The sequence below is a fragment of the Nuphar pumila genome, chromosome 7 (assembly GCF_984573655.1).
Source record: "Nuphar pumila chromosome 7, dmNupPumi1.hap1.1, whole genome shotgun sequence".
Lineage (NCBI taxonomy): Eukaryota > Viridiplantae > Streptophyta > Magnoliopsida > Nymphaeales > Nymphaeaceae > Nuphar > Nuphar pumila.
Window position 1 is genome coordinate 20,815,701 of NC_143255.1, and position 23,325 is coordinate 20,839,025.

Genomic DNA, 23,325 nt, shown 5'->3' on the forward strand with positions numbered 1-23,325 from the left:
GCTTAGAGTCTGTTTTGCTTTTGTTGAGTCTGATGTAAGCTGCCCGGTTCAGGTGAATCAATACCCCAAAGGGGCAGCCCGTATACTTGAACTGTAATAGTCTGCGGGCAAAATCGTGAATGAAGTAAATGCGTTGAGCTTTCTTTTGTTCACCCTCGTTGTGATTGCTTCTTGTGATTGCAATTTCTCTTCCTCTATTCTCTCTTACTCTCTTGCACTCTGATTACACGCTTCCGCGATCGGCAAGCAAGCTGACAAGTAGGCTTGCGGCGGTGGGAAGGACCGTCGTGCCGCGCTGACCCATTAAAGGAAATAGGCCCGTGACAAGTGGTACCAGAGCCCGTTCTCGTGCTGGGGAAGGGACTCCGGAGTCGGTGTCGTCAGACACGCCGACAGACTGCAATTTGTGAGCAAGACATCGTGGCGCCTTATCAAAACTTGCGCAACACCAAAGGCAATGCAGTTGCTGAAGCTGAGGAGATGGGTTCACCTCGGGGCACAGTGCATGAACGTGAGATGACCGTCATTGTGTATTGCCTCAGGACCTGTCGGCACTATCTTTTGGGTGCCGAGTTCGTCGTCAAGACGGACAATGTGGCCACGAGCTATTTTCAGACATATAAGAAGTTGACGCCTAAACAAGCTCGATGGCAGATGTTTTTGGCTGAGTTCGACTTTGCCTTGGAGTATAAGGTTGGAAAGACCAATGTTGTGGCGGATGCCCTGAGCCGTAGGGCTGAACTGGCAACTGCGTGCGTGGAGTCTTCCGAAGTACATTTGGAGGGTGCATTGCTGAGCCGCATCCGCGAGGGTACACAGCAGGATCCGACCACACAACACCTTGTTTCTCTAGCGCAGGTAGGGAAGACTTGGCGATTTTGGCTACAAGATGGCCTCCTCGTAACAAAAGGAGGACGCATCTTTGTACCACGGTGGGGAAGCCTTCACCGAGAGCTACTCAAGGAGTGCCATGATACACTATGGGCCGGCCATCCTGGTCAGGAGCGGACCTTAGCACTCCTTGAGCGCAGCTACTATTGGTCGCAGATGAGAGACGACGTTGAGGGGTATGTGCGGACATGCCTCATCTGCCAGCAAGATAAGGGGACAAACCAGAAAGCTGCTGGTCTCCTTGAGCCTCTACCAATTCCAGAACGTCCTTGGGATAGCATCTCCATGTACTTTATTGTTAGTCTGCCGAGGGTAGAGGGCCTCAGTTCTATTTTGGTTGTGGTGGATCGTTTCTCAAAGTATGCCACCTTCATCCCAGCTTCCAAGGACTACCCTGCAGAGAAGACTGCAGAGTTGTTCGTAAAGCATATGGTGAAGCACTGGGGCATACCAAAGAGCATTGTGAGTGATCGTGATGCTCGCTTCACGGGCAAGTTCTGGCGTGAAGTATTTCGGCTACTTGGCTCTGAGTTGCTGTTTTCAACAAGCTTCCATCCGCAGACAGATGGGCAGACAGAGTGTATCAATGGGATACTGGAGCAGTACCTTAGGCACTTTGTTAGTGTCAATCAGAAAAAATGGGTGAAGCTCCTTGATGTGGTACAGTTTTGTTATAATCTGCAGAATAGTGAGTCTTCAGGCCACAGTCCGTTTGAGATAGCCACGGGGCAGCAGCCACTGACCCCGCACACTCTTGCCACACAAGAAAAGGGAAGGCCATCATTCGCCTATCAGTTTGTTCGCGACTGACACGAGCAAAATGAGTTGGCGAAGGCATTCTTACACAAAGCGGCAAAGAGAATGAAGAAGTGGGCGGACAAACAGCGTCGACCCGCAGGGTTCCAAGTTGGGGACCAAGTGTTGGTGAAGTTATATCCTGGTCGCATAGGCATCTTTCGCGGGCGGCACCGCAGACTACTCAGAAAGTATGAGGGACCCTTTACCATCACAAAAAAGGTGGGCAAGCTGGCATACAAGCTGGAGTTGCCCCCAGACATCAAGGTGCACCCGGTGTTCCATGTGTGCAACCTCAAGCAGTTTCATCCAGATGATGGAGACTCGGAACGCAGTGTGCCACAACGCGCTCCCATCATGCAGAAGGCCCCGGCAACACAACGGGCCGAGAAGCACCTCAGTCAGATCCTTCGCCACAAGGTCAACTACTTGGGACAAGCGAAGAAATACTTGGTGCAGTGGGAAGAAACAACAAAACTAACATGGGAGACTGCATTTCGAATGAACAGCCGCTACCCGGCTGAAGTCAGGGCTTACCACGAAACATATGGCGCCAAGGACGACGCATGATTTGAAGGGGGGAGCATGTTCCCTTGCGACTTACAGTGTACAGTTGCGCTTAGAGTCTGTTTTGCTTTTGTTGAGTCTGATGTAAGTTGCCCGGTTCAGGTGAATCAATACCCCGAAGGGGCAGCCCGTATACTTGAACTGTAATAGCCTGCGGGCAAAATTGTGAATGAAGGATATGTGTTAAGCTTTCTTTTGTTCACCCTTGTTGTGATTGCTTCTTGTGATTGCAATTTCTCTCCCTCTATTCTCTCTTGCTCTCTTGCACTCTGATTACACGCTTCCGCGATCGGCAAGCGAGCTGACAAGTAGGCTTGCGGCGGTGGGAAGGACCATCGCGCCGCGCTGGCTCATTGAAGGAAATAGGCCCGTGACAACAACTCTAATGAGTTTATGAAGTTATATAGAAACGAAAAAATTACTCATCACTTTACCGTACTAGAGACACCTCAGCAAAATGGTTTAGTAGAGAGGATGGACATGACTTATGAAAATGGCTCACATTATGAGATTGAATGTGTGATTAGAGAAAAACTTTTGGGCAAAGGTTGTTAACATGGCTTGATTTATCATCAATAAGTCACCATCTGTAGGAATTGATTGTAAGATTCTAGAGGGGATATGAACAAGTCATCTGATTATTCTATTTTGAAAGTCTTTTGAACAAGTAAGTCATCTGATTATTCTATTTTGAAAGTATTTTGATGTTTTTCTTATGTTCATGTGGATAGTGGACAACGTTCCAAGTTAAATGTTAAGTCTAAACTATGCATCCTTTTCGGATATGAAAAGGAAGTGAAAGGGTACAAGTTATTGTATCCTAATTCACATAAGGTCATCATAAGTAGGAACATTGCATTTGATGAAGAGAATTTAGTGAAAGCAAATATGAAGAATAACATGCAACAAAAAGATGGTGAGAAAAAACTGGTTGTTGAGGTGGAGGTGGAGGTGGATGGGACTAATCAATCAACTAGGGAAAATGTGATTTTTTCTCAAGAAACTCCTAGCACACTTAAAAAAAAAGAACAACACTATAGCTTGGTAATAGACGAGAAAATAAGGACCTGCAAGGCTCCAGTAAGGTATGGTTTTAAAGATATAGTTTTCTTTACTCTAACGGTTGGTGTAGGTAATTTATTATGCTACAAAGATGATATTGACTCAAATGATACCAATAAGTGGATGTTGGCCATGACAAAAGAGAAGGAGTCACTCCATAAGAATAAAACTTGGGACTTAGTGGAGTTACCCAAGGGCAAAAAAGCTATAGGGTGCAAGTAGGTATTCAGGAAGAAAAAGGTGGCATAAGAAAAAGATGGTAAAAAAATCAAGGTTCGCTTGGTGGCGAAGGGATTCTCGTAGAGAGAAAGAATTGACTATAATAAAGTCTTCTCACCAATTATGAAACACACATTGATTCTGGTATTGTTTGCGATGGTTGTTATGTGTGATCTTGAGTTAGAGCAGCTTGATGTAAAGACTACATTCCTTCACAGAGACCTAGAGGAGGAAATCTACATGTAATAACCTGAGGGTTTCAAGGACATAGGCAAGGAAAGTTTTGTTTGCACGTTAAAGAAGTCACTTTATGTGTTGAAGTAATCTCCTCAGCAGTGCTATAAGTGTTTTGACCCTTATATGATTAAGGTTGGGCATAATCGGAGTGATTATGATAGTTGTATTTATTTTTGAGTTCTTGATGATTCATATAGTATTTTGATGTTATATGTGGATTATATGCTAATTGCTACCAAAAGCATGATTGAAGTTGATAAGTTAAAGTCCACCCTGAGTTACGAGTTTGGTCGGTGGACAAAGGGTGTGACCCTCTGTCACAACTATTTTAACAACACAGACTGACTTGGTCTGGGTTTAAACCAGACCGAGTCAGTCCCGACTACACCAAGTCTAGTTGGAATGTTATCAGACCAACTCAGTCTGGGTACGACCCAGACCGAGACTGGTCATAAATATAATATATATATATATATATATATAGAGAGAGAGAGAGAGAGAGAAGACAAAAACTGTCTTAGTTTTCCTGTCATGAACCAGACACAAGCAGACCAGATTTGGGTTCAGTTTCAGTTATCCAGAGAGGTCCCAGGTCCAGTTGGGGTTTTGTCCAGTTTAGATTAAATTCAGATTGAATTGGGTTTGGATCTTATTGGTACCAAGTAGGGACTGAACTGAGATTGGTCTAGTTTATATCATATGGGTATCATACTAGGTCTAATCCAATTTTATACCAAATTGGATCTGGGTCTAGTTTGCTTAAAAGAGGATTGAAACTAGACCCATTCAGGTTCATTTTGGATTGAACCCAAACCAAGATAGGTCTGGGTTAGGTTTAGTAAACTAAAAAAGAAGTGAGACAGCGAATGAGAAAGAGAGTGAGAGAAATGGGTTGGACCCACTTGGTTCGGGTTGAACCATATTTGAATGCATGTGTATAAGTACATATGTATACAAGATTTGTGAGCCCTTGGGACAACCAAACTTGATCCTAGTCAGTCAAGTCTAGACTAAACACAAACTGATTACATTTTTGACCTAGACTAGGTCAGGTCAGACCCACAACTCAGTAAAAAGATCAAAATGCCCTTTTAACATGTGCTTCGTAATTTGGTCATAACTCTTCACCCCAAACTCAGAATCAGGTAAGATTTTGTTTGATAGAATCAGGACGCATAAGAGAATTTGTTTGCTAGATTTTCATGACCAAATATGCAACATAAAAAATGAGATCTGATAGACCACCATCAAGAGGTTAGTTTGATAATTTTATAAAATATAAGAGGTGTCTGTTTTATAATTAAATGAGTCTTTATATACTAAACAAATCATATTTCTACTGCATGTTAGATTTCAGTATTTGCATTCGAGATAGGAGATATTATGAGCATTTTCTATTTAATAATAAATAATGTGTTTATTTATGTGTATGAGAAAGTTTGCATGAAATCATATATGCTTGTGAATATAGTTGTTACTTCACATATAATGTAGTTGTATTCTAGAAATGATTTTTATGCATGCTTGAGAGACACAATGAATGCATGTGAGTTAGCTACAATGACGAGAATGATTTCATGTATCCTTGAGTTTTCTATGCATGTGAAGACATTGTGTGTTTTTACATAAAAATTTATATTTTATGCTTTTTGAGAATATAGAACTACATGCATGTGAACAAAATTGAGTATTTGAGTGACTTCCTTGAGTCTATTTTTTTTTGTTTTATTTACTGCAATTTGAGTTATCATAGCATGTTAGACTTAACCCTATAAATTCTTGAAGAGGTGATGAATAAAAATGGCTACCTGACGATAGTCAGAGTGAGAGTTGCCATAAACATGGGCCACTTGCGATTTATCAATGTAGAGACACTACATCTTCAGCATGCTTAGATTTGTTTGAATATCAGAACCCCAAAAATATCTCAAAAAAACTACCTGGGATAGGGAGAAAAATAAACTTGAGGGAGTTCATGTGGGAAAAGCAAGAGTTGCATAATATATCCTAAGGGTTATGTTCCACACACTCATTTGGAACTCTAGGCAAACCAAGATGTAGCATAAGCAATGAACCTTAGGTTCCAAAATGTCTTTTAGAGACAGATCGTTGTAGCCATGGCTTCAGTTGACATTCTTAAGCGGCTAGATGGAGACTGGACTTTCATTTGGTTTATATTTTATTTTATTGAACTCTTGATATGTATAAATGATATAGCTTATGAAAGATTTTGATTATGTTACTATAATGTTTTATTTTAAAAAAAATTATGTCATGGTTTCGCTATGCTCACTTTGGACTCTTCCCTCTGTGAAGTAATACCAACAAATGTGGACTTGAGAGGTCCCAATTTGGGGTGTTATAAGGACCCACTTGGAGTCCCTTTCCTACGGCTACAAGAAAACCCCAACGTATTCGGGGTTTCCCTCTTTGTTTGGGAAACTACCCATATAAGAGGGTGCTTTCAATGTGGGATCTTCAAAGTGAGGACCTTGAGGGTTATTGTACATATATATGGACAACTTGTTCGGATTACAACAAAGGAGAAGAAAGAAGGTGATGTAGACTTCAGTTTTCACTTGTCAGGTCGAGGTAATCAGTATTAAGAGCATATTAGTGTATTTCTTCTTGTTCTTGAGAGCCATGTAACATTGTGTATTTGCCAATTTTAATAAAAATTTATTTTTTACTCCCTTATGGGCGTAGATGGTTTTGTCGAACCACATAAATTTTGTCTTATGTGTGATTGATTTTTTGTTCTTTTATTACAGCATGTCACTACAAGGATGTAGGTCAATAGCAGCGATATATCTCACCGCTATTGACCTATAACGATGAGAATTATTGTCGATAAGTCATAAAAAAAATGTCCTTTGTTGAGTAATAATAGTGACATTTATAGCTTGTCGTTAAAAGGTGAACTAACACCGATGATGAATCTCGCCAGAACTAAGAACACCAATAGCAATGTGGAAATCTTTAATGGTGAGATAGGATATAATGATGAGATCTCTGGTGCACTGTTATAGGCTACCTACTGCTTATAACAATAGCATACTATTCTTGTCATTATAGGATATAATAGGATGATTTCTGCTCAGTGTTATAGGCTATAATAGGAATAATTAACTCATTGATATAGGTTATAACAGTAAGACAGGGATCCCACTGTTAAAGGCTATAAACCTGTACACAAAAAACTAAAATTAGTTTAAAAAAAAAAATTACATTCAACAAAAACTTGCAATAAACATACACTTCAAATAGGTTTTCAAAAATACAAACCCTCTTATGTCCTCTCCAAGCCTGCAACAAACATATACACTTCAAATATTCACATAAATTAAAATTTAATTTATGTCATAGATATATACAACAAACATATATACTGGTTGATTGTGTATAAGGATTGCATGTCTATGAGGAAGAAGAAGAGAGAAGTCAATAATAAGGATTTATAATATTGCTTAATAATATGACTAGTTGACCACAATAAATAACAAATGTAGATATGGATTGTCGTATAAATTTAATCTATAATTAAACATCACATTATGGCATAACCCTGCAACAAACATATACACTTCAAATACAAACCCCTTATACTCCCTACATCTTCTCCAAGCCTGGAACAAATATATACACTGCTAATATTCATATAAATCAAAATTTAATTTGTATTACACATTTTAAAAGTTATGTAGCATCTTTCTTACTTAGATGCTACATAACCCTTAATGTCTTGGTATCTGAATGGGTGTGTTTCTTTGTAGAATGCACTTGTTGTCGATTTTTTCCATCTATTTCAATCTATTAACACATTAAAAATTTATTAGATCAAATATATTTAGCATTATATTATATAAAAAAATAAACTTAGAGAATAAGAAAGCTACCCTTGTATGATATCTCTAGAGGTACGAAGATGATCCACTGGTATGAAAGACCATATGTTTTGCTCTATTCCTTGAATTTTTCTTTGACACCCATTGTTAACCAAAGAAAGATCAATTAGTAGATGGAAATTTAAAATTTTAAATATTTATTTACTTATAAATATATATTCAATATTTACCATCCAATAGTATTTTATAAAAATTTTGCAAATCAGTTTTCACACTTCAGAGTCACATCCCTTGGGAGGATGTTGTTCTGCTACGTCATGGTTTTCAAACTTCTCGTAATATTTGTGAAAACCTTCTTGAACTCATCTTGCACCAAATTCTAGGTTAACATACTTTACTATCATTCACATCGAAATATTTATCAATCATCCTCTGAATTATCTCGGTGTAACGGCATAGGATCTTTATCAATGGTGTAGTGAAGTAATAAATCAACCCCTCCACAATCAGCCTCTTGATATACATTGTTGTCCTGTTCTTTATTTCATTGCTGAAAATGATAGAATCTTATATATATTTCTTGGTATTATCTTTTGCATTATATGCATTTCGCTATTTATGGAATCTCTAATATAAAATACTTGCATAGCTTAAGAGGCTAAAATAAAGGAATCCTCCTAGTATAGTGGGTGAGACATGTTGACACATGTAAATTATTTGTCCTTACACATATGCCTATTATCAAACTAATCACATCTAAACGTATACACCCATAATAATATCATCCAACATTTTTTCAACCTGATCATAAACCTCGATCGTATCATCACTCTCATCATGGTGTACATGCATTGCATCTACGTGGGTTTGAGCCACACTCACATGGGACTAAATATATTTCAAGCAAATGTATTTTGATCAGTTGTAGAACTTTAATTTTTTTATTATTGCAATCCCGACATGGATAACACATCCTACCAGCATAATCAACATGAGCACTTGCTGCTTTAAAGAATCGATCAATTTCAAATGTATAAGGTTCATAACTTCTATCGTAAATGTGTATTCATGATTGATCCATATTCATAGATGTTGATCCCACTATATTCAACAAGAGAATCTTTGATCAGTTATATATATATATATATATATATATATATATATATATATATATATATATATATATATATATATATATAAAAGATCAACAGGTTGAGGCTGAACAGAGAGAGATCATTCATGCTAATTAATTAAACAAAAAACATTAATATTCTAATCAAAATCAAATGTCATTAACCAAAACCAAATATATTTTGGTATGTGAGAAACATCATAAAAAACAAAGGTGATTATGTCTTAAAGGTGTGCTAAAAGCCATGAGTATGACTAGTAGTTAGGATAGTGCAAGAGCAATAACTTATATGGCTTATTTATCATTAGTACAAAACTATTGCAGTTTTCCAAACCACATGATTTCAAATTATAAACTTAAGACTAAATCGAGTTCAATCTTTGTATTGCAATTTCAATTTGTGAAACCATACATTTTTTCTAAATTACAACATTTCGTTGTATGGTTTGCTTAGCAAATCAAAATAATATCTGCTTGTATAGGACAAGCTTACCTATAGAGAATTAACGACTTTATCCTCTAAATTCCTCATTTTGACTCAAGCCTCTAATCATTCTGACAAGCATGAAGATATCTGGCATGGAAGAAGCCTTCCAGATAATGTAGGTTTTCAGTACAAAGGCAACATCCCAAGGAAAAAAGTTTTCAAGTCCCAAGCACTTATGCAAGCTTCCACTAACTATAAAACAACCGGGCTCTGGGTTTCCTACACAAATGAATTAACTGATATTTTTTTCCCCACTTTGGTTCAAAATACATGTCAAATGAAACCATAATGAAAACTTGACATTTTAGTTATCCTCTACTTCATTTTCCTAAAAATCTTATTCCTGGTCCTTGATGGCTTATAAGCACCGAACGACCTGTACTTGGCAAAGAGATTAATGTAACACCTAACCCATGCAATTCTTTTTAGATGGATCTGATATAACTTATACCGGCTCTTGAATGGAAATAATTGTCTAGCGTAAACAAAACTGACATGAAAGCATTAAATTATAACATATTATGAACAGAAATAGAATAAAAAAGGAACAATATTCATAGATTTCTGCTTCAAAATTTAGGTATATTTAATATAAAAAATGTTCAAAAGTAATAGATTGCCAAAAGCAGTACATTTTTATAAAATTTAAAAGGCATTGAAATTTAATAGTAATTAGAAAAAATATAAAAAATCCCTTAATATTCTAATGAAAATCGAACCTTCTTTGCATGCCTAATGATAATAAAAAAAATACAATAAACCCTAAACCTAATTAAACATTCACGTTGTTTTGTTTAAAAAATAAACTAAATCAATAACATAAATGCTTGAACCATCTCTCTCTCTCTCTCTCTCTCTCTCTCTCTCTCTCTCTCTCTCTCTCTCTCTCCAAAACATCTTTCCAACACAAAATCCACCTTCTTAACATTATCTCCAAAACCCACCAAACGAACCACAAAAAAAGAAAACCCAAAAAATCAAGTCTCCACTAATCGATGCAAATCCTATGCGCAACAATCAGATCCCCCGTTTTCAAATTTAAACTCCATATAGAAAGCCAACAACCCCCAACAATAGCCTAGATGCCAAAAAACCCAAGATGTCAACAAAACCAATGGATCCCTTTCACAATAAACTACAAAATTGATGTCATTTCTTCAACCCTTTCACAATGAACTACAAAATTGTGGCCATTTCTTCAACACCAATTGATTTTAACACCAAAATGGTGATTTTTTTTTGTTTTTGGCAGACCGGCACAAATTCAATCTTAGAAAAAAGGAACAAAAAAACTGAGAAGATTGAAATTTGCCTTGTCCTTAAAGAGAATGAAGAACCCATTGTGCATGACAAAACAGAAAAGGGGGGGCAGCCCCCTTCCCCACTTCCTCTGTCCCTCTCATCTTGGTGCACTCTAAAAGATAGAGTATAGTACCTTATTCCTCTGCTTCTTTTTAGAGCAGAGGTGGACAGGGGAGGATCAGAGGAGCGAAAGTGGGCAGCGGAGAAGCAGAGGAGCAAAGGTGGAAAGGGGAGGAGTAGAGGTGGTGGTCCGGCATGTGGAGGCTGGCCAGCGGTTATCAGTCTCTTGATCGCAGAGATGAGAGATTGTAGAGAGAAAGAGAGAGAAGTATAAAAAAAAAGCTCATTTGACCTTTTTTATAGATGTAAACCTTATAATGACAAGATTCATATCTCACCATTATTGATATATAACGGCGAGATCTTTTGACTGTTAAAGTGTTTTAACAGCAATATCTAACAAACAAAGAATCTCGCAATTATACATATGTCTTTATAGGTGAGATGTATGCAGGGACAAGGCATTTTAGGAGATATCAAACTTGTCATTATTGATGAAGCTAATAGTAATGAGATTCATAATTGTAGTAGAGTAATGACGGCAAGATATGTCTTTGTTATTATCTATCAATTAGCGAGGACAAAAACCTCACTCTCCACTCCTTGTACCCATATTTGGAACACATAAACGTGCACGTGCACGCACACACACACAATTTTATAATCTGATTTATATCTTAGAATGAACCAGACAGTGATTCGTCCAACTAGGGTTATGTTTGTTCCTTAGCCTTGGACAGTTCTACCGAACTCATCCCTTTGACATCGACTTCTACTTCTGTGATTGTTAAAGATGCAAAGGAAGAGGTAAATGACAACACAAAACTTTGTTGCTCATATTAGATCAGGTCATATTGTATATAACATCATCGATTATATTCAATCCTCACCGCACATCTCACTCGATAACCGTCCCAATTGAGAAACGTGAGTGGGGCCTGTACCCATCTCCATAAATCGTGATTTAGGGTGGGGGTCAAATATTATAAACCAATGAATCGGTTATACAAAATATGATCCTATGTGCTCTTGAGAGCCAGAATTTTAGCCGCTTTTTGAAAAGGCACACTAAACTGTATAGGTGGTGTTAATGCACAGGCGGGCGACTGGCTTGCAACTTCAATTGCTTTTTTTTTTTTTTTGGAGAAAATAGGGCATCACGATTCTTTTTTAATTTGGCATCATTGAAATGCCATTTTTTAATACTTTAATATTTAACAATATATTTTTCTTGAAATATTATTAGAAAGTACTAGAAAAACCTATTCAATTATTAAAAATCTATCCATACGTGTCAGTTTCAAGCTCCTATGTCAGCGTGTCATAGCTTGTCCGGTCGTTTCACCTGGCGTGTCTCTGTGACAGAGGTGTAAAGATTTGGGGTCATCTCGGTGATTTCTCTCTCTTGGGACAAAGTTTTTCGATGGTGGGACCCACAAAAATTGGTCTGCCTCTGGCTACCTTGGAAAACGCTTTGGGAATCTCTTGCATCGTTGGTTGGGAAAGCAATTTCTATAATTTTTGTTTGTTGAGTTGCTAAAGGACCAAAACTGCACATTGACTTTCACTTTTGTTTTTCCTTATTTTACAAACCCTAGGCCAATGGTCCGGATTCGGTTGGGCCCGTGATCCCATTTTGGCTTTTAAGCTTGTCACACCAAGTTGCAGTTGTTGGAACCCCCAAGTTAGTCCAAGAAGACTTGGGGCTCATCACACTCCATATCGTAGGTTTGCCTGCAAACGAATCGGGTTTGTATCGGGTATTCAACCCCACCAGAACCCGAATTGTCGGGTATGGGCATGGAAAGTGCCAACCCAAATATTATTCAGGTCGATCCCAACCTGACCCGAGCAATATGCAATATGCGTGCTGGGTTTGGGTCATGACTTTTGCCAGGTACCGACCTTTACCTGGTCTTTTTGCTGGGAACTTGACCAGCGGTCCGAATATTTTATTTGTATTTTTAATAAAAATAAATTTTAAAATTTGTACGGGTCCTGGTTTGGGATTCCATTTTAGTGACCTGACAGAATCTGAACCCGAACATGAGGTTCAGGTTTACCCTGATAGGTCGGGTACCCAACCTGTTGACATCCCTACCACATCGTGAGAAAAAGCTTCGTTTTGCTATGAAAATGTGTGGTTTTCCATGAAGGGTGAAAACAAACACTGTTAAGGTGGGCTTCACCACATCACTTCCCTCAAGAAATGCTGTTCTACCTGGCGTGGGGCTTTCTCGAAGTTTGAACCCTTTCTTACGAAATATTCTTCCCATCCCCCCTTACTACATTAGAGGGGTGCAAATGGTGTGGATCCAGTCAGATTTACATATTATAGGATTTACAAAATACGACTCAAAGAATGTAATTCTGTTCATCACTGACCACACATTGGGTAGGCCTTCGGAAATTGATCATGTTCAAACTTTAGTCTTGGACTTTTTCAAATTTGGATTCAGATTTTGGTTGGTCCGTTAAACTTGTATTTGGTTCAAAATAAAGTATGATATGCTTCCACTTTTTACATACAATGCCTTGGTTTAAACATTCTTATCATTTAGATGTGGATTCAACTATACTACATGAAATCTAGTGTGAAACCAGATAGGATATGGACCACTTTCAAAACATTTAGGTCTGGATTTAGATCTACCATGATTCATCCCATATCTTGACATATGCCATACTATGATGCCTAACCTTGGTTTGAACCATTCGCTAATTTCATGCTTAAACTTTGCTCAATTTAATGGGGATAAGATTTGGTCAGGTGACAGTGACACGCAACTTACAATGTGTGTTATGAACTGACATGAGTTAGACATGTTATGACACGTCGACAAAACTCCAACATACATGAACTTTATGGTAATGTTTTTAATAATTTTTATTTTTGAATAACCTTTTCACAAAAATACATTTTAAAATGCTAAAAATAGTTTTTATTTTCAGAAAAACTTTCCAAAGCACCCTAGCGATCATACTACCACTCTGCCAGGGCTCTCTCTCTCTCACACACACACACGCACACACACACACACACATTGGTTCATATGATTAATGTCACATCTTACTTCTTGTTTTAAAGATGAAATGAGTTCATTTTCCCGTTAAAAGTAGATTTCCAGCACTTGTTATCGTGAAAAAACATGTTGTTTTTATTTTTAAATATTTTTATTTCTTGTAAAAATATATATATATATATATATAATTTTGTTTATTTTAATTTTTGAGATTTTGCCAAAAAATGCGAGGTTTTAAAAAAAATCAATTTCTCGCGTGTTTTTGGCTGCCAATATTTGCCGTTTTTAACTTTTGTCACCGTGTCGAGATGTGAATATAAATTTGTTCCCTAGTTGGGCTTCATTCACATGGTCTAGGTTTGACCTGTCTCCCGTAAATAGATCTGAAAACTTGGCCGTCACAATGTCAATTATGGATCTTGGATCCAGCCAGCAATAAGTGAAGATCCAGATAAATTCTGCCTTCACGATGATAAATCATAAACCTGGGCTAAAACATTCCTTAGCCTAAAAGACTCCCCAATCCAGCTGCACATGAGCCAAATTCATGGTTTGCAAAGAAATATGGCCACCAATGTTCTTGGTCCGATTCTGGTTTAGACCTTTTTTTCTAAGGCAAGTTTGGGGTTAGGCTGACCCCTACCAGTTTTCATTAATAAAGAAAAATTATAATATGTTATGGTTAGCGAACGAAACCAATCTCGGGGATGATCTTTCTATGATTTGCACGTCCCCTCTTGCCAAATTAGCAAGGTATTTGGTGAGCTAGTATTACAACTTGGTTTGTGTACGATACATCTTTCCGAATTGTACAAAAATGGTTCTTAGCTCTTGAGGGATGTTCAATTCGGGGCCCTACCTTCGTGAGCTCTTCTGCTTTTACAAACCAGATCAATCCTTCCATTTTTAATGATAATTTTTGGGTCAGGAGCCATAGGGGAGAGGATCCATTCTTTATACGAACCTTCAAGAGAAACCTTTTGACGTAAAACCTATGGTGAACTCAACGTATCGGAAGTTGTCATGGTTGATCCAGTCAAGCTTCATGGGTGATTGACATTCTCTTTAGCTAATCGATGCCCTCAATGAGCCCAGGCTAGATCCTTGAACCCAAAGAGATCACCTTGGTAGTATTCATCAAGCTACCATGTATTTCCTTATATAGTGAGAGTGGGGGTTACATGCATGACATCATGCAATGTGAAGCTTTCACATTCATGTAACAGCTCTCTCACTCTCATGAGTCACTTGGGTTACATGCATGGCATCATGAAATGTGAACCTTTCACATTCATGTAACAGCTCTCTCACTCTCATGAGTCACTTGGTGTGCCTCACATTTAGTTGGATCCAATAAAAAAAGTTCAATATTCTCTCACTTGATCCATTGACACAAAAAAGGCATATAATTGAGGTTATTTATCATTATCTGATTTAATTGCTATGTGGGTTAACATGCTATCTTGTATCATAAGAATGAAGCATGAGTCATGGAGATGAACACTTATATGAGATGTTATATTTTTATGTAGTACAATATTATTTATTTACGTATTCAACATGTTAAGAATACCTTTATGAACATGTTGGCCTCTTACCCATTCTATTGATCTTTTTTAATATTGTTATTATGCTATTCTTTTTTTATATTGAGAGATTTTATACAGAATCAATAATGCATAAAACCATGGATAATCAATTTAGTTTCATAAATGTGATTAAATATAACCATAATGTATTGACATACATCACAAGGAATAAAAAAGATTTGTCTCCATTACATGTTGGGAATATAATCTTGGTGCTAGCCCTTTAATAAGAGGATCCACAATCATTTCTTTCATACCGATTATATTAATGCATATTAAATTATTCTTAGTCCACTCTTTAACAATAAAATATTTTAACTCTATGTGTCGATATGAGGTGAAGTTGTTATTATTCGAGAAGGACGCAATATCTTTGTTATCATATAAGATCTTTAGTGGCCTCTCAATAGAGTACACTATACTAAGACCCATAGTAAATTTTTTGATCTATATGACTTGAAACGAAGACTCGTATAAAGAAATAAATTATGCCTTCATGTATAAGCTACAGTTGTAGACTATTTTTCACTTCTCCGTGAGACAACACTACCTGTTAATAGGAAGATGTATCTGATAATAGACTTTCTACTATCGAGATATTCTCTTATGTTCACATCAGAGTATCCAACAACCTCTAAGTGGTCAACCTTTTTGTAGGTCAACATGTAGTCATTCGTTCCATGCAAATAGCGCATGACCTTTTTTTCCACCTTCTAGTGTGCAATGTCTAGATTAGACTGATATCTACCAAGCATCCCAATAACAAATGCAATATCTGATCGTATGCAGGTATACACGTATTGCAAACTCTCGACCATTGAAGCATACAAGATGCTTGTCATCTAAGCCTTTTCATTATCAACATGAGGACAATCTATTAGGCTCAATTTGTACCCTTTCACTATTGGTGCAGATCCTGGAGAGTAATTTTTCATCCCATATCTTTTAAGCATTTTAAAGATATAAGATTTTTTAGAGAGGCTGAGCACACCCTTAGTTTTATCACAATGAATATCAAATTCAAGGACATAAGTGGTCTCACCCATGTCCTTCATATAAAAATAAGAGAAAAAAAAATGTTTGGTCTCATGTAGCATACTTAAATCATTAGTTATAAGAACAATGTCATCAATATATAAAACCAAAATTATGAACTTACTCACACTAGCCTTAAGGTATATGCATTGATCAACAATGTTTTTAGTGAACTCAAAGTTCAAAATCATCTTATTGAACTTTTTATACTACTGACAGGAAGCGTGCTTAAATCCATAAATTGATTTTTTCAATTTACAAACTAAGTTATTTGAGTCATCTACATTGAAACAAGAAAGTTATTGCATATGTATCTTCTTTTCCATATCTGATTCAGAAAAGTGATTTTCATACCCATTTGATGTAGCTCTAAATAAAAATGAGTTATAAGAGTCATGATTATTCTCAACGACTCTTTACTTGAGATAAAAAAAAATATCTTATTATAATTAGTGCCCTCCATCTATATGAATCCTTTTATAGAGAGCCTAGTCATGTACCTCTTCACTCAATCCTTGAAGTTTGTTTTAGTCTTAAAGATCCACTAACAATAAACTAGTCTTATTCCATCAACTCGGGGTGCAAGAACTCATACTTAGTTCTTTACCATAGAGTCAAGCTCTTCTTTCATGGCATTGATCCAATGTGTCGATCTTTCACTTTCAATAGCTTCTGCAAATGTTTAGGGATTATCATCAATATCTATAAAATCATTGAGATTTTGCAAATACATCACATAGTCTAGATGGATAACATATTTTATGGTCCTCATAGACCTCCATATAGGTGTTAGAGGTGGCTTAAATTGAATTTTTGCATCATGTTGTTGCAAATCATCATCAATAACTTATTCTACTTAGAATTGAGGTTCATTGACAGGATTTTTTCTAACATCATCCAAAGGGACAATGATAAACACTGGATCTTTTTTCTTAGCAAGGATTAAAATTGAATCTTGTCATTCCTCTAATGCAAGACTTTAAGATACTTTTATCCTAATAGAATTATTTTCAAGAAATCTTGTTTTATCTGTTTTCACTATTTGTGGTGTATGAAATGGACAATAAAACCTATCACTCTTTGATCTTTTTGGATAACTAATAAAAAATTCACTAATCTTCCTAGGATCAAATGACAGCACCACTTCTATAGATGTGGTTTTGGTCTAGACTGCTTAGGCAACTTTAAGAAAGGTTAGAGACTAGTACTAAGATATGATAGAGGTCCAGAGAGTGGTATAAATACATGGGACATGTTGTAAGGAATGTTGATCAACAGAATCGTGCCTAACAGGGCTCCTATGTCAAATTTCAGAAATGTTTGGGCCTTTGGAATGGATGACGAACCACCCTAAGGAGGCATGGCTTCATGTGGATCACAGAACTAAGAGAGAGAAACGTGAGGGAGGAGAGAGAGAAGAAGAAAAGGGGAGAGACATATAAGAATAGAGGTTTAAAAAATTAATTCAATATTATTTGATTCATAATTTAAAGGGGTTATTTAAACCTTTATTTATAGCATAAAGGTTTGGAGTAAACTCATAATTCAAAAACTAATTCATAAAGTCACAAAAAAGTCCTATTGTGAGACAAGAACTAGACTAGAGAGAAAATTTTAGGGTCCTACCTCTGTCATGACTCTTACTCTAATTAAAAGTTTTAAATAATTAAGAAAAAAACTTAATTATACTCTAGCTAATTAACTTGAGAAACATCTAAAGAGGGACATCCCTCATCGAATTAGATGCCCATTATGTGGGCCCCTTCAGTGACTGATCATGCATATATTTTACATATTTATTCATCTTATTGTATGCATTATCCAGTGTAAAATCGTATTAAAAATATGTCTTTATCATTGTTTTCAAGAAATTGCTTCGAAACATAATTTTTGGAAAAAAAAATCATATTTTTTTATTCGACCATATGTTTTTTAGTATTTTTATTAGATAGAATTTTTCTAATTCAGAATTTAGTTAGATTAGGACTTACTTTATTACTTTGAATTAGTTTTAGAAAATACCTATTTGAAAAACATGTTTTTAAGAGGGGACCTGTTTTGAAAATTAAAAAATATTTTAGACTCCTTTTGAAAACTTTGTTTTTAACCTAATTAGGCTTATAAATAGTAGTTTTGAGGGCTGGAAAAACATTTTTTCCAGCAGCCCTCTTGCCTCTTGCCTCCATCTTCTATTCTCCCTTCTTATTCTTCATTCTTGGCTGATTTCTTATCTCCTTCTATTTCTCCTTCTTCCTATTCTTATTCTTTATTTCATCGATCCTCTAAATCCCGTCTTCATCGTCTTTTCTTACCTTCTTCATCGAGGAGGCGTGTATGCAGCTGGGATCAACCATCTTCTCTTCTCAACCCTTCCATCGGAGGTGATCTGTGATAGGTCATTTTTTCTCCTTTTTCATTGTAGTTTTAGATTTGCATACTATAATCATATCATCATCATCATTTGCATATTTAGAATAGGTTAGTTCAAATCTTACGTCTAAAATATATATATATATATATATATATATATATATATATATATATATAGTTTAGTTTAGTTTAGCCATTTTTCTTGATCTATGTGTAGGCTAACAATAGTTTAATTGAATCGGTAGTGGTAGCATAATATTTTCTGATATTTTCATCAGTTCCAGTTTAGTTTAATTCCAGATGAGGTTTAGACCAAACTCTGTTTTTCGTTTTTGTTAAATTAATTAATTATAAAGTTTTTTGTTTAAGTTTATCACATTGCGTTTTAATTTGTTTTTACCGACGTCTTTTCCATTAGATATAAGCATATAGATTGTAGACGTTCATTATTTTAGCAAGTACAACATTAGACGTCTTTTGTTTTAAATGATTTCATCATTAGTTAGTAATTACTTCAGTCATTAGGTCACACACCTTATTCAACATTTTTATTAAGCTTTAACATTTTATTTGATATTCATGTCTGTCAGCGTTTTTTTTTTCTTTAGTTATTTGAATCTCAGCATTTTTTTTAGTTATTTTGGTTTTAACATTTTCAATCACCGTTTTATTTTGGCTTATTCAATCAACATTTTGTTGTTATAGTTTCTATGTGTTGCTTAGTTTATTCATCAACGACTTGTGTTTCTTTATTGTTATTTTTATTCAATTAGCTACAATCAGTTGATGTTAGCCATTATGTTAAAGTCAAAGTAATTTACATAGTGTAGTTGATTCACGTTTATTTGATATAGGTTAGTTCATTTGAGTTGCACATAGGTTTGTTAATTGATTTTATACTAGTTAGTTAGCTAATTGATTTCATATTTCATATAGTATAGTCAAGGTAATTTACATAGGTTAGTGATTAATATGATTTATATAGGTTAGGTTACTATACTTTGTTGTTTATTATAATTTTGCTTTCTGGTTTGATGTTAGTTGCTATTTGCCAATGTTTTAGTCTAAGTAATGAGAATTTAGGTTAGCCGATTAGTGTAGTTTACCTTTAGCCAATTTTTAGTTCATGTTCATGTTATTAACGTGTTAATATTATTTTAATAGGTTCAGCTGAGTGCTTTCTGGATTTTTAGTTTATTTTAGTTAATTTATTGCTTCTTGAATTAGTTAAACATAGTTTGTTACATTTTTTTTCTTGATTGTTAGTTAGGTAGTTTTGCTATTTTGTCATTTAGTGTAGGTTGTTACAAGTAGTTCATAGTTTAGTTTTTGTTATTAGTTTAGTTTTAGTTAGTTGAATCTTGTTTTTTGCTAAATATTTTTAGCCATTTGCTATTAATTTCATGTTTAGTTTTCATCGTAGTGCTTTGTTTTGTGTTTCTGTGTTTTGCAAGAAAGCATTGGAACGTGCGGTAGAGCCTTTTTTGTGCCCTCAAAGTACCCTTTAAGGTGCCCTCAAAGAGCCCTTTAGCAACCCATACAAAAGTGTTTAACCTAAATACCTAAAGGGTACACAGAGGAAAGGATAAAGGAAAGCAAATCAATCAAGAAAGGGCACAAAGGAGACAAGAAGACTCAAGCACTGAAGACATTTTCTTTTTTTTTTAGAATTAGGTTTTTATTTTTATTTTTATTTTTATTTCAATTATTTGGGTTTGTAGTAAGGCCGTTAATTATTGTTTAAAGTCCTTCGCACAGGGCTACACTCTCCCTTATTTACTCAATTAATTGATTTTTCTTTTTGGTAATAAAGAGTAGTTAGATTGTGTGTTGAATACAAAGTATCTCTCGTTCTCTGAGATCAACCCAGACTCCATCACTCGTGTGAGCCAATTTTTATTATTTGGTGTCTGGCTTTCACACTTGTTTTCATTAAAAATATTATTTTAAAAATCAATTTCATAAAATTTACACCAAATTTTTGGCACCGTTGTCGGAGAATGGCGAGTAATACAAGTATTCACTTTATTGCCATTATTTGTTCACGTTTATTTATGTTTCTACTTTACTTTTTGTTCTTTACTTAGGATTATGTAGTTTCTTTTCTGCATTTAGGTTTAGAACCACGTTGTTTGCAAACCCAAGATACTAGCTTACCTTTCCTACACAGCCCACCGATTAGGATACCCTTAGAGGTGACTGCGCACGATTGGTATTATGCCCATAGTTTGATTTTTTTTTATAATATTTGTTGGATGAAAGTGTGTGGTGCTTGTTTACTGTTTTCTAGTTTTTTTTTTATGTGCTTTGTGGTTTTTTGTGGTTTGGTCGCTTTGCACGTTAGGTAGGTAGAAAACCAGTGTCTTAGGACGGTTGTTGCACCAGTCTAGCTTGAGGTGCATGCAAGGGCGATGCTCGCTTGACCTCGAGGGTGTTGAGTTTGTCGAGAACTTCGAGTCCCTCATTAGGAGAGCCCATCGAACCGGCTCCATGACTGAAGATCAGTAGTTGATCCGTCCTCATAGAGAGTACTTCATGTCCAACACTTATACTCTCGCCTCCTGCATCACGAGACCTGATGTGGGAGCGAATCATTTTGAGATTAAGGCCAGTGTTATCCAGATGCTTCCATCTTTCTATGGCTTGAACAACGAAGACTCCTACCCTCATCTCGATGAATTTCTCGAGATCTACTCTACGATGTGGATCAACAATTTTGGGGATGACGCATTGAGGTTGGTGTTGTTCTTGTTCTCCCTTAAGGACAAAGCCAAGCACTGGTTGAAGGCCCTCGATACGGTTCAGATTACCACTTAGGAACGCATGTAACGTGAGTTCCTCAAAAAATATTTTCCAATTGGTAAGACGAATCAATTTCATAAAGCCATTATCAGTTTCTTTCAGATTGAGGGAGAACAATTCCATGAGACGTGAGAGAGGATGAAAGATCTTCTCTAGAAGTTCCCCCATCACTAGGTACCCCGTTGGCAATTGGTGCAGTACTTTTATGATGGCGTGACTGAGAAGGACAGGCAAATGGTTGATTCTTTGTGTGGGGGCACATTCATGCTCAAGAGTAAGGATGAGACATGAGTCTTATTTGAAACATTGAGCGAAAATGCTATGCACCATGCCATGTCCCCATGGCTTGATAGGACCACACATGTTCCTAGTGGTCCTGAAAAGAGAGGGATTTTCGAAGTTGGGTCCGGACATGATTTGCAAATCAAAGTGAACCAGTTGACTAGAAAACTTGATCAATTATTGGCCAACCCAGCTTCGCTAAATCCAGTAGTAAAAGTGTGTGAGCTATGCGCTAGCCCTGCACACTTTATTTGGAGTATTCGGTAGCACCACTCTATCCTGAATTTGTTCAGGAGTAAGTGAATGTTGCCCAAGGTTTCGCCAGACTGGTGCACAATCCTTATGCACCCACCTATAATCTAGGATGACAAAATCATCCCAACTTTGCGTGGAGAGATCCACACGATCCACCCTATCTGCCCTTCTAGACACAACATAAACAGAGTAACCTTCCACATGGTTACTCGCGTCCTGCATTTCCACTGGCCCACCCTGCGCTTAGATTGCCTTCTCCTCAAGAGCCCACATCGCGCTCAACTTTTCAGGGAAAGTTGTTAAAGGCCTTTTATGACATTAAGGTCACCCTCTGTTCCCACACACAGACAATAGCAAAGCTAGAGACGCAAATGGAACAATTGACTGAGGCTTTGAGCAGGCGAAGCGAGGGAAGCTTCCTGAGTCAGTCTGTCGTCAACTCGAAAGGTAAGGAACCCATGTATCATGGTCTGCACCCCCACAGAGTCCCACCATGAACAGGTCAACTCTGTTATGTCCCTTCGGAGTAGGAAGGCATTCTACTCAGAAATTGATTGACGAGCTCACTGTCATACCCACTGACCAGTCGATCTTCTCCACCAGGCCCAAGGAGAACGGGCAAAGCCCACAACCTGTGCCTTCTTTGTATATTCTCTAAGCCCCTATTCTGCAGGCCTTAGAAAAATTGAGTGATTTCAGCAAGCAAGGGGCACACATGCACGAAATGCCTTACATAGTTAAGCAAGTTTACAACAACCCTCCCTTGCTTGATGTTACCTTTATTGATAGTAGATCGGTTCTTGGCTCTTCATCATTCGAGAATAGTCCCCACGTGACAACTAAACTCCTTTTGTCCAGTCTTGAGAGTCATTGTAGGGTCCATAGAGGTAGAGTTGGAGGAAACACAGTGCGCAGTTTCACAAATGACACTCTTTTCCTCAGAGGCCCTGATTGAGCATGACTCACGTCCATTGATCTCATGGATGATGAAGGGTTTCCAGAGATCCGTCTGGCTGAGGATGTAAAACTTAGCGCTTTATGAGAGGCAACCCATATTTGTGATGTACTATTAGTAGTTTTTTGTTTTTAGGTAGTTTTCTTCTTTCATGAGTTTGATGTTTAGAGCATTTATGCATTGTAATTGTTTGTACATTTTTATGAGTTGCATAATATTAAGACAGGTGGAACCTCTATCGACCCATTCATATGCCATATCAGGTAAGGTTCCACAGTGTGGATCAGGTGACTTCTACTCCTTTCCCACTATTTCTTTTGTTCTCATGTGCATTCATATAGCTTCATGCAAGCATGGGAGAGTGCCACTGAGGATAGTGTCATTCAAGCATGGGGAAGGGTGTAGTTTACACACCCA